Source organism: Danio rerio, chromosome 13, assembly GCF_052040795.2.
Source record: "Danio rerio strain M-AB ecotype USA chromosome 13, GRCz13ab, whole genome shotgun sequence".
NCBI lineage: Eukaryota > Metazoa > Chordata > Actinopteri > Cypriniformes > Danionidae > Danio > Danio rerio.
The window spans coordinates 25,947,633-25,960,103 of record NC_141033.1 but is presented as its reverse complement, the minus strand read 5'-3'; the positions used below and the strand labels follow the sequence as shown (position 1 = coordinate 25,960,103).

The window sequence follows — 12,471 nt, the reverse complement described above, 5'->3', positions numbered from 1 at the left end:
GTAATCATTGATCTCAATAGTAAAAAGAAACAAATACAATGAAAATCAATGGTTACAGGCTTTCAGCTTGCTTCAAAATATCTTCTTTTGTGTGTTCAACAGACGAAAGAAGCTTAAATAGGTCTTAAACAAGTGAAGCGAGTGTAAATAATAGAATTGTCAGTTTTGAGTGAACTATCCTTTTAACTATTGACCAGGTTCAGTTGAACTTGATAAATGGGCTTATGCACACAGACTTTAAATTTTTAGCCACTGTCTTTCCGTTACAAATTTGTCACGTTTAAGATCTGATTTGTATAAAAATCAGCCATCTTCACTGCCTGTTACAGATATGATATGAAGTGGGTCTTAGACCGAAAGAGAAGCACTGAATTAAATTTTAATTCCCCCTGCCACATCTTCAAAATATGAGTTTATTTTACTCCAGTATTTTCAATGGAATTTCTGTGCTAGCCTGTTGCTACTGATGCCACTAGTGGTTACATTCATCTCGTTTTACGCATCTCGTTTAATAACTAAATGGAAGCTTAAGTCTATTTAACTGAATGTATTGTAATCACATTACAACATTGCTGTAAAAACAGCCTTGTGAAATTAAAAATACTCACATTAAACTTTCACCAGAGGTTTATCGTTGGCTATAAAACTTTTGCTATGCATAAAGCACATTTAGACTTTAAACTAGGGCAGTGCGATTAATCAAAATTTAATCACAATTGCGATTTGAAACGAGGCGATTAGCTAATTGCAAGAGGCTTTAATAAAAAATATTCATCTATTATATAATTTCCTTCACCAAGAGCAAATGCAAATTGGTCTTACTAGCCAATTGAGTAAGCACACTTTTGTTCTGCCCAATCAGAATAGCGCCGACTATGCGGAAAGCCCAAAATAAAACAAACAGAAAGCGTGGATAAGTGGGATGATGCCGCCACTTCCGAAGCATTGCGAGACTAATTAATATAAAAAAAAAAAACAGCATGTCAGTAATATGGAAATATTTTGGTTTCAAAGTCACCGACACTGAACAAAAACTGGTCATTTGTAAGAGCTGTTGCAGAATTGTTGCCACAGCATGAGAAAATACAACAACCAGCACCCAATAAAGCACCACAGCGAAATTATGAGGAGTATCTTGCTAAAAAGTCAACCAAAAGTATTGTCAGTGACGCTCAATCTAGTAGCTAGCAACAGCAAAGTACAATTTCAAAGATGTTTGCAACTATTACATCATATGAAAATACATCACAAAGGCACCAGGAGATAACTAACGGCATAACTCACTCAGAGAAGAGTGACTAATTTCTAAATATTTATAAACAAATTTGAATAAACATTGGACTCCGGTAATATCTTTTCAGTTCCTTTTTTTAACTAACACTCACTGCATTTTAGCAGTAAGAAGCTAAGATACAGAATATTTAGCTGAAGCTTGACTACAAAATTAAATCGCAAATCTAAGTGAAACAGCAATATCTGTTTAAAAAAAGAAAACGTAATTAGATATTTTCCCCAAATCCCCGATAGTTTAAACAAGTGCTTCTTACATTTAAGATAAGTACAGTTGTTCAGCATTTTTACATTAAAACTAATGAAAAAATTCGAAATAAATTAGAAATGATCTAGATTGATGGCTTTAGCGAAGCTTGTAACATAGATTAATAATATCAGAGCTCACAGCAGATCTGTATTTCAGGTATTGTAAAAAAATCAATACCATAATAAAGAAAAATAGATAACAAATTTTACTTCTGGAACCTGCCTGTTGTACTTTTTCATAGATGCTGTCTAAATTCATTAGACACACTTTTTTTCTGCCCTCTGTACAACCTTTTTTCCTCCATACCCGTATGTAGATAAAGTCAGCGGACAGATGCCACCTTACATGTAAAGACCAGTGCCCCTGTGCAATGCAATTACATTTTCTTGTAATATAATACCCTGGAGCTGTGTATTCAAGCGCTATCCTAGTTCTTGCTTTTTCATTTCCACACATGCCTCAACAGCGGTAGCTTAAAATAGGACTCGCAGGACAAGAATGGTTAGCGGTGTCCGGCCCTCAGAAAATCAAAATCCAGGCCAATTTTGGTACATTAGAAAAAGCTGTGAAGCTCTGAAATTTCTGTGCACCGTCGAGCGGAAAGATCTAATATTCATATACTGCGTGTCCTGTTCTTTGTTTTTGTCCTTGCTCTTAACATGTTCCCTCAAGCAAAATTCAAGTGCAGATATAGTGCACTTGGAAATGAATGAGTAAATTTGGGTGGGTATGCCAAAGTAGTTTAACCCTGCAATAGATGGGCCAGCTGTCTAGGGTTTAAACTGAATGGAGCCCGAGTCGTTGGGATTGTGTCCAGCATTACTGCCTCCATATATAAAAAGGAAAAATGGATGAATAGAGTAGATGTAGTTTGTATTTAATCATTGTTCCAAAGTTCAATAATTATTGTTCCAATTGTTTGGGGTTAGCAGGCTGGTGTATTCCTGTTTGTTTGGGGATACAATGAACTGATCAAAATGGCAGTAAACAATCTTTTTTTTTTTTTTTTTTGTCATTGCAAATAAATGTTTTATGTTTAAAGCTTGGCTTACACTGCATGATTTTTAACAATCGTAAATGACTGTAGCATGTCAGACTGCACGGACATGGCTTTCTTGTCGCGCTGTAGGATCTCAGCTGTCATAATGTCAGACTGAACGACAATGAAGATGCACCAAATGACGAAGAAAACTCACCTGGAGTTTGACGTCATCCATTTCTGACACTTTCACTGACCCGCATTCTGAAATGATACCTCACAGTAAACATAAACAATCTGTAGTGGCAAAATAATAATAAAACTGGGAAGAAACAATCAGTTTTGACATTTCCCCATGATGGTTTGAAATTGTCATACAGATTGCATCATCAGATTTAATGCTCCTATTGGTTGTTGGATGCTTTTCGCAGCTTTTGTCATCCTACAGAAAGTGTCTGAAGTTTTCTGACACTGCCAGAACATCATGGGAGAAAAATTTTGATTGTAACAGCCATTAAACGAACTTGTCAAACCAATGATCAAGGATCACAGATTTTAGCCTAGGAATTTAGGAATCTTAGAATTTCCCAAATTTGTCCTAGACAACCATGTTTTCTGAATGAAAATGATCCACGTCCACACTGGCTTTTAATCTAACGTTTCTGAACAGCTCTCAGTCCACGATACACCGCTGAAAGCACACGTCACATGACCACACACACACAATGGGCTCTATTTTGACGGTCCATGCGCAAAGCGGAAAGCGCAGGGCGCAAACGCATTCGGGGCGTGTCAGAATCCACTTTTGCTATTTTAAGCACGGTAAAATCTGCTTTGCGTCATGGCGCATGGTCTAAAAGGGTTTAGTTTATTTTCTTAATGAGTTATAGGTGTGTTTTGAGAATAAACCAATCAGAGTCTCATCTCCCATTCCCTTTAAGAGTCAGTTGCGTCGCGCCATAAGTTTACAGAACGTAAAGTAAGTGTAAGTGGAAAAACTGAGCATTTCACTAGCAAGAAAACAGTTAAACAGAGCATCTACAGCATGAGAATGAGAGATTAGGCATCTCATAATTCACTTTCACTTTTGCTCTCGTGGATAGGGAAACCTTATACGCACAGACATCAATTAGCCTATAAATAATTAATTTTGTTTGTTAAGCGCAAAGATTTGTTTCAAAACTATTTCTAAATTCAGTTCTAATTTTCCAGCAAACGAATAAATGAACAATAATAACGAAGTGTGTTCAAAAACCTGAGTTATATCCTAAAACACATGCTGTGCCCCATATGGTCTGAAACCTGACAGGTGGACAAATCTAAGCTTGTTTTTAATAAAGCAAATATAAATATGCATATAATAAATAATACTGCTAATAATAATAACATTATACAAAAGCAAATTGAATGAACTAAAAAAGCCTACCGAGATAAAGAAGGATTCAAGGCAGTGGTTTTTAAATTTATGGAGGCTAGAAAGTAATATGTTTGTAATATTTTAATCCTTTATATTTTATTCTATACATATCATTATTATATCCTATATATATCCTTAATATTTTAATTCTTTTTTATATGTAAAGATATTTGAGTATTACTCTACATCTTGTGTGTATTAAGCAATGTGTAAGCGAGGCACACTCTGCGCGAGACTTTAGACCGGGTTTGTTCTGGTCTAAAGAACAGACTATTACAGTTTCTTAAAATAGCAATGCGCCAGCAACGCGCCAAAACACGCCTGCTTTTTTTAGAACAGAATGCCTATGGGCGCACATATGAGCGCAAATGCATTTGCTATTTAAACAGCTTGTCGCAAAATGTCAAAACGACTCTGCAAATAACAATTCCGTCACACCTCGCACCACATTGCGCCAGGTGTATGATAGGGCCCAATCTGTCATGTGCTGCAGTGTATGCACATATCTGAGTTCCGGGCAGTCAGTGTGTGCTTTGAGCACAAAACCCTAGGTGAGAGCAGCTCACGTCTGACAGTTTATCTTGGATTTACTGCTGGATCTCATCTCACTATATTTGTTAAACGCGATATATAATTAATCTGGTCTATATCTAACAACACTTTGGTCTTTTGAAAGATATTACTTGTTCTTGGGTAATGTGTTTTTGCCGAGCGCAAAGATAAGTAAATATATTAATTTATGTATCCATGTAAACTAGTTCTGCACATTTGACTGATTGCTTGCCTTTATTTTCTATATTGTATAAACTTATTGTATTATCAATTATTAAAACTGATATTCAGCAAAAGAGAACTGGTACATTTAATATTTTTTAATGAAACTGAAAGGAGGCAGGTTTAGGTTCTGTTGTGTTATAAATACAGTGAAGATGATGGTCATATAAATGTGTAGCTACATGATGCCTCAACACTTTTGGTGTCTGTTAAGTGGTTCATATCAAAATATTAATAAGCAGTTCCTCATATCATGTCTTCATTTTATTGTTAAGACAGTGAAACAATGTAGCCAGGGTGATGTGAATGAGGTTATGGAGTACGCTGTTCCCTTTTAAGATTTACCGGGCATGTCCTCTGGAGTTTGTTTTACATGCAAGACTTGCCAAGTCTGAATTTACAAGGAAAGAATGCAAGACTTAACTTTGTGTTCTTAATATTGAGTAAAAGTGGAAAGTGAAGAATGTCTGCAGCCATGCCTTTGTTTTCAAGTGTCTCCATTTTCTTCCATCCACACTGAGACAGAGCAGCAGTATTTTAAAAGAAAACAGCCTCTTCAGCTTTTTTAAAAAGCTCAGTTTTTGGGGCCCAAAAACTCTGGGGTATTGTGGATAGAAGGCATAACCATTGTAAAACTTATGCGTTTTAAAACTAAAATGTATTAGTGGAAACGGGCCCTAAGTAAAAGCTTAATATTTGTGGATCTAGTTCTTCTGTGAGATGCAGACTTGATTTAATATAGTAAAATCAATCAAGTTATTACTGTTTGTTAAAATTGTTACATTGTTAACAGAAAGGGAGAGAAAGAAGTATTCTGAACAGAAATGTTAATGGGAGTTTTATTTCAGACATGCACTGTAAGTAGTACACTAATCACAACAGCCTGGGCCATCTGACCAATCACAGCAGAGAAGGCTCTTGGAAAGCAGTGGTTTGGAAAGAACAAATCTTCAAATTAATCAATTCATTTGAATAATTAAGTGATTTTCTTATTATTTTTATTCTTTTTTTTTTTTTTTTTTTTACTTTGGCTGCTAATAATTAAATCTACTGTATGAGACCTCCAAAACAAAATGAGTAACATTTAGTTGTCATTCTAAAAGCACTTGAAATGGTGCAAATGATGAAAAAATTTATAAATCTTTTTGGAAACTTTCCTGAGGAAAGAAAGAACCTTCCACAGTACGCCGCCTTTGCTTAAAGCCGAAGCAGCTCTCAGGCTTCGAACATTTGCCATGCTGCACTGCCGGCGCCGAACATGCTTGAGTTCAAAGAGGTGCTTTTACTTTGACTACTGCTAAGCCACTTTCACAGACTCAAAAGCAGTCAGGGGGTGTCCATTTACAAATATTCCTTCTCTTAGCCGCCAACCATTCCTCTGAAAGAAGTCAAGAGGTGAAAAAAATATATAAATAAACGCATCCAGACAAACACATTCTCCAGCGGTCACGCACCGCCACTCACAGAAGTGCCCCATTTCCAGGGTGGCTGCGTCCCCCTCAGTCTGCCCTCTCAGGTGGAACTCAGTCCACCCACTCATAAGCTACACTGCCTTCCTTACTAACCAGCGGATGGTGGAGTCGGTGGGATGCATGTTGCAGCTCTGTGAGTGATGTATGTGAGGTGTCAAGGATATCAGACGCCACAAAGCCTTATTAGCATTCCGCTTTCAATGGCAAATAAACAACCGCAGCAACATCTCAGTCTGTACTGCCTGTTTTGATTTGGTGGTGGGTGTGGGTGGTCGCAGATAATATCATGAGGAATAATCTCGTCTTTTTTTTATATTTGAATATATAAAAGTTTGATGCTGTTTTTCATTTCATGGTTGCTGTTCCCTTTTTGCCTGGGCATTCATGATGTGAACCACCATTTAGCATCTAATGCCTTGTTAATAGTACCCATGCATTATATATGCAGTTCAGTTTTTATGCACCCTGATGAGTTTAAAAAGAATAAAAAGCTCTTTGTTGGTTTGATCGTTCTCTTTTGTCGCCGGTTTGTGTGCTGAATACAATCCTGAATTTTTAGCTGATGATGAATGTTAAACACAAGAGATGCCATTTTAATTTTGATATTTTACTTATGATTTTTAAGACAAATTATGATTTTTCTTTAATGTTTTATAGATGGTATTTAAAGTTAAGATATTTATCTTTTCATTCAACTTTTTTTTTTACAGTTAAATGGGAGCCCACAAAAAACATGCAATGCATAACATATAACATAACAACATAAAGCATGGCAGTCTTTATGGGAGCACGTGGGTCCATGCTGGCCTGCTGATCATCTTCTGATCTGGCCGGACATCACCCCCACATCAATTCATTTTGTTAGTTGAATTAAAGGGCACCTATGATGGAAATCAACTTTTGTAAGCTGTTTGGACAGAGCTTTGTGTAGAAATTGTGTGTCCAGTCATATTGGAGTGATAGAAACCCAACAATTATTTTATTTATTTATTTTTTTATTTTTAAATAAAGTTACCTAATGTAAAATTAGGTTGGGCAAGGAAAAGCAGCACATTTTCATTTAAAGCCGCAGGCTACATAACAGCAACAGTACATTCAGACATAAAATGGGCAATTTCTGGAGGCTATGATAAATAATCTGATTGGTATTTTGAGATTAAACTTTACAGACACATTATGGAGACCCCAAAAGCGTATCATACATCTTGTAAAAGGGGTAAAATAGGTGCCCTTTAAAGTCTCTGTAAAGTTGCCCAACTTTGAATATTTGTTGCTGTTTCTGCTACAAACAAGAAAAAATCCAAATGGTAAACAAGCTAGAAGTGGAACAACAGTGCTGCTTGATTTAACTACACATTGCAGACCAGTTATCAACATGAAGGATGACGCAACACAAGTTCAGAACAGGAGTGTTTACCCAGACACCAGCAATGTTGCGACATCCATTTATTTGACACATCCATTTGTTACAAATCAAAAAATACTTGTCAAAACAGCCTTGGCTTTCCTAACAAGACTCTTATCCCTAACAGAAATATTGGTCTGGGAACTAAGAAGTTTGAGTTTTAAATCCCCAAATCTCCACCCTTACAAACACTTACCATGGATGTGGTTGTCATAGTTTGGACGTTTTCACACTGTCAAATAAACACTTAGGTGACAGGTTGAGTTGGATATAGTATCATTTTAAAACAATGTTTCCATCCAATGAGTCAAAGAGAACAAATTAGTCACTTCCTAATACACTGGCAAACATATCAAAAGGAAAATGTAAGTTGCTGGCCTAGGAGAAAGCACTGTGAGCCTTTTTTCTTAAATAATAAATTGCATACATTGTACCTGAGGAGACAGAGACGAAACACAATGAACGTGTTGTGGCTTTTGGAAGTCCAAAACCTCTGTTTGGGTATGTAGCCGCTCCACAGTAAACTGGGAGGTAATACCAAGTCCTGTTGACTCTTGCTGATTTTAGAATGACCAAAGCAACATTTCAGATGTTGTACAATGTGTTCGGTCTGCTGGTTTGTCCATAAATGTAATTTCATCTCGCCAAATTTTTTAAAGACTTAAAGACTTGTTTTGATGCACATGCTGGTGTTTATTCAGTCAATGTATTTTCATCATAGTTAATGCTAATTTTTTTCTTAATGTACAACTAAAAAATAATAAGCGTAAGCTTATTATTTTCTCCACCCCATTACCACACACATCATTAGTCTGTACTTCTAAACTTATATCTTTTTTTTACTTATATTCTATACTTCTATTTACATGAAATACAGTTGAAGTAGGAATTATTAGCCCCCTTTGAATTATTATTATTTTCTTTTTTAAATATTTCCCAAATGATGTTTAACAGAGCAAGGAAATTTTCATATAATTTTTTTCTTTTGGAGAAAGTTTTACTTGCTTTATTCTGGCTATAATAAAAGCGTTTTTAATTTTTAGAAATGCATTTTAAGGACAATATTATTAGCCCCTTTAAGCTATATATTTTTTTCAATAGTCTACAGAACAAACCATTATTATACAATGACTTGCCTAATTACCCTGACCCGCCTAATTAACCTAGTTAAGCCTTTAATGTCACTTTAAGCTGTATAGTAATATAAGTACAAGTAAGTATACGTACAACATTATTTACTGTCATCATGTCAAAGATAAACTTAAATAAATGACTTATTAAAACTATTGTATTTAGAAATGTGTTGAAACACCTTGTTGTTGAATCTTCTCTCTGTTAGACAGAAATTGGGGAAAAATAAACGGGGCTAATAATTCAGGGGGGCTTATAATTTAAATAATAATAAGACTTTAACTGTATATTTAATCTTAAAAAATACAGATGAAAAAATAGGTGGATGGAAACCTAGCTACTGACTACCTCAGCATAGCAACCTACTGTAGTATGCCTAGCAACCTAGTAGGCCCTACTCTAATTACCTTGACACTGTTCAAAGTAAAGTCAAAGTCAGCTTTATTGTCAATTCATCCACATGTACAGGACATACAGAGAATCAAAATTATCGAAATAAATTGTAATATTAATGTAAAAAGTACAATTTAAAAAGAAATTACAATAAATACAATTACACATATACCATAAAAATATAAACAATACAATTACAACTAAGGGCACATGGCATTTGCAGTAATTTGGTTTATTCCTATTTTTTTTATTCCTATTATTAGTACATTAAATTGTGCAGTACACTACATCATGTTATTGATAGTATCATATTGTTTAATTTATTAATGTATTTAGAATTGTATTAAATCTAACAGTGTAATATAAAAGAAAAAATACATTTGCCTGTCTATTTTACAGTAATGGTTTTATTTCCTTTTTTCTGATTAAAAATTCTACTTCAGATGGTTAATCAATACTTGTGTTAGGTCCTTTTAATCCAAGGTTAATAATCTGCCGTACCATTTATTGCTGTTCAGTTGAGAGTAAATCAACAACATTAATCATTTTTAATGATAATGATGATTATGGTAATTGCAGTACAACTGCATGTTCACCTGACATCATTCTGAATGCAGCACCGGAATGGTTTACATGCAAAATATTGTCACGAGTCATTGATTTTTTGGATGAATAAATTACTGTTTACCCTGTGGCTGATCTGTCTGATTGCTCTATGGAGCACGAGACCCTGATGGCACCTGCTTCATATCAGTGGCATGGACCTTTTTTGGGGTCTCAATCATGCAGAGGGCCAGGAATGGCTGAGGTCAGACATCTATGTCCTTTCATGCTTCACTCTGGCTAAATGGTTGCTGTTAACACTCATTTTGATTGAGCGAGCACAATGTGAGGTGCACCAGGGTGACGCTCATTAGACTTGCTCACACATACTGTTCTGCTCTCCACTGCCGAAGGACAATTCCAGAGCATGAACAATTCTACTGTTCAACCATCAGGCAGTGAATGGACACATTTCTGTAACATCACTGGCTTATTGAGGGTATATAGATCTATCAGGTTTTATTTTTATCGTTGTTTGGAACGTGTTTGGCACAACATTTTGGTCTGAATTGCCTGCTCATAGAATTTATTAGGCTGACACCATGTCAAAAACAAATACAAAATATAATTTTGGTAACACACACATTCTAAAATAATCCAATGCGTATTTATTAAAAGGGCTAATATCATGATTTTAGCTGAAGTATAAAGAATATGTCTATTAATATTTAGCTCCAAACACTTTATAGCTCATTTATATGCCACGCTGAAACAAAATCAAAAGCACACTGTTTTTGTCTGTTTCTTTAAATGCAGTTGAGTTGCTGCTTCTCTTTTCAGATAAAGACAGAACACTTACAGATTTTGCCTTTGTTGTTTGGCAACAACAAGCAAGACATCTGCACATATTTTAAAACCTTGTCAGTTTGAACTCCTGATAGATGTATTCCTGAGCACATAGACACCAAACATGAACAAAAAGACAGTGTTAAACTAAAATTTCTTTCATGTCAACTTCAAAAACATAAAGGTTACAAATTATTATGCCTGTGAATGGAAGCAGTTTGTGGAGAAAGCAAATATGGATCAGTATATTAGATTTGGGAAATGGTGTCCCACTCAAATGCAGACAGATTACCCACTGAAGAAATTTTGAAGTAGAAACATTAAGTGTTCTCGAAAACATTCATGTACCATAAAAAATTACAAAAATTAACCAACTAAAACATAAAAAAAAAACATCAATTGATTCTCCGCTAAGTCCCGCCCTCCTTGGTTACTGTTGCTGTCAAGCTTTCATCCCTGGCACGTCTATAACAATATGTATGCACCGGTGTCGAACATTTCCAGAGATATAATTAGTCATTTTTGGCAAACAGGTGAGATATATGCGAAAGCCAAAAAAAAGGGCTGTAATATACATTACAGGGGTATATTCACAACATAATCAAAATTGAAGCTAAAGCCTTGCCGCCTCATATGCTGATGATTCAACAGCTTAGTTCATGCACAGCAGGAGAGGTGAAATTTAAAATTATTCTAATTACAACTAATTAAACCGTGATTTCTCTTTTTTTTTTTTTTTTTTTTTTAGCTAAAAAGCCTGATAGACAAATTGTTGCGCAATAAAATATAGCGTTACTAACCGGCGAGGAAACACGCATGGACAGTGAGCTACATATTTAATTTAAAGTAAGAACAGCCAGAAAGTGAAAATTGATGGATTTGTGCCAAATATTAGCACCATTAACCCATAACAATGTACAGTACTGCCAGTGTGTTTGTGTGCTTTTTGTACAGTGTCTATTCTAATTTGCAGTTAAGTGGGAAAAAATAAATGAATTGGAATGAAAGTCAAAGTTTATTTCCTACCGGCAAATATTAATCCAACACAAAAAATTTTACCACCCCGTACAAACTTTTAGGATACCGGGTATCACATTTGCACAATCCATATGCACAAAACTTTGGCTTGTTTCCCTCGGTCGAAAGCTTGACAGACCTTCTGGACGTAGCTACCTTTGCTTAGCCACGATTGGTGTGTGGCGGTTTCGGGTGCGGCTTAGCGAATGGTCAATTTAAATGGGAAAAATCATCAAATGTAATCTGACACATAGAGAACTATGGTACTGTTGATTTGCCTATTTACTGTTAAACTATAAACCATAAGATGACTTTGAACAGATATTTTGCTGCAAAATATTATAACATGTTATTCAGGGTGTTTTACCATCTTTCAATTTGATTTCTAAGTGATTTGACACAAAGCCAAAGTCTGACATTACGGAAATAGAGGCTGAAGTCCACATGGAGTCCTCCTGTGGCTTTATAGAACTAAAAGTAAGATTTGCAGGGGGAAAGCTTTTATCTTGTAGCTTTGCTGCATTAAACCTAGTTAGGATAGGGTGTTATTATAAGAGTATTGTTTTTAATGCTTGCACGTTAATCATGATTAAAGAACTTTCCCTCATTATATGGATTTATTTAATTAATTGTTAAGTAACCTAATTGAAATATTCATTCCCTCTCCAATTAGTAAGCTAGTAAGTAGGTTTGTGTTTTGTGTTTTATACAACAAACTTTAAAAATGAAGGACAAAGGAACTTTTTAAGATTTAAAAAGAGCTTTTGTTTGATCTCCAGAGATCATCTGTAGTCTGATTATATACTTTAATCAATGCCAAAAAGCTTTTGCTGTATATAATCCAGCTATGAGTTGCTTTAAGGATGCGTAGCATTTAAAATAATTGCCTAGGAGGTCATCTCGATTCCCTCCAAAGTACATTGTAGCCACTTTTAGCCTTTACACAGTGCTGAA

At 35.3% G+C, this 12,471-nt stretch overlaps 1 protein-coding gene across 5 annotated transcripts in view; it reads left to right on the top strand.

Moving 5' to 3' along the window:
* prim2 (DNA primase subunit 2) overlaps positions 1-12,471 on the top strand; it is a 126,744-nt gene that overhangs the window by 75,800 nt on the left and 38,473 nt on the right. The window contains exon 11 of one of the 5 annotated variants that reach the window (XR_015505071.1): positions 67-888. The gene's annotated coding sequence lies outside the window, so the exon portion shown is untranslated. 5 annotated transcript variants of the gene reach the window in all.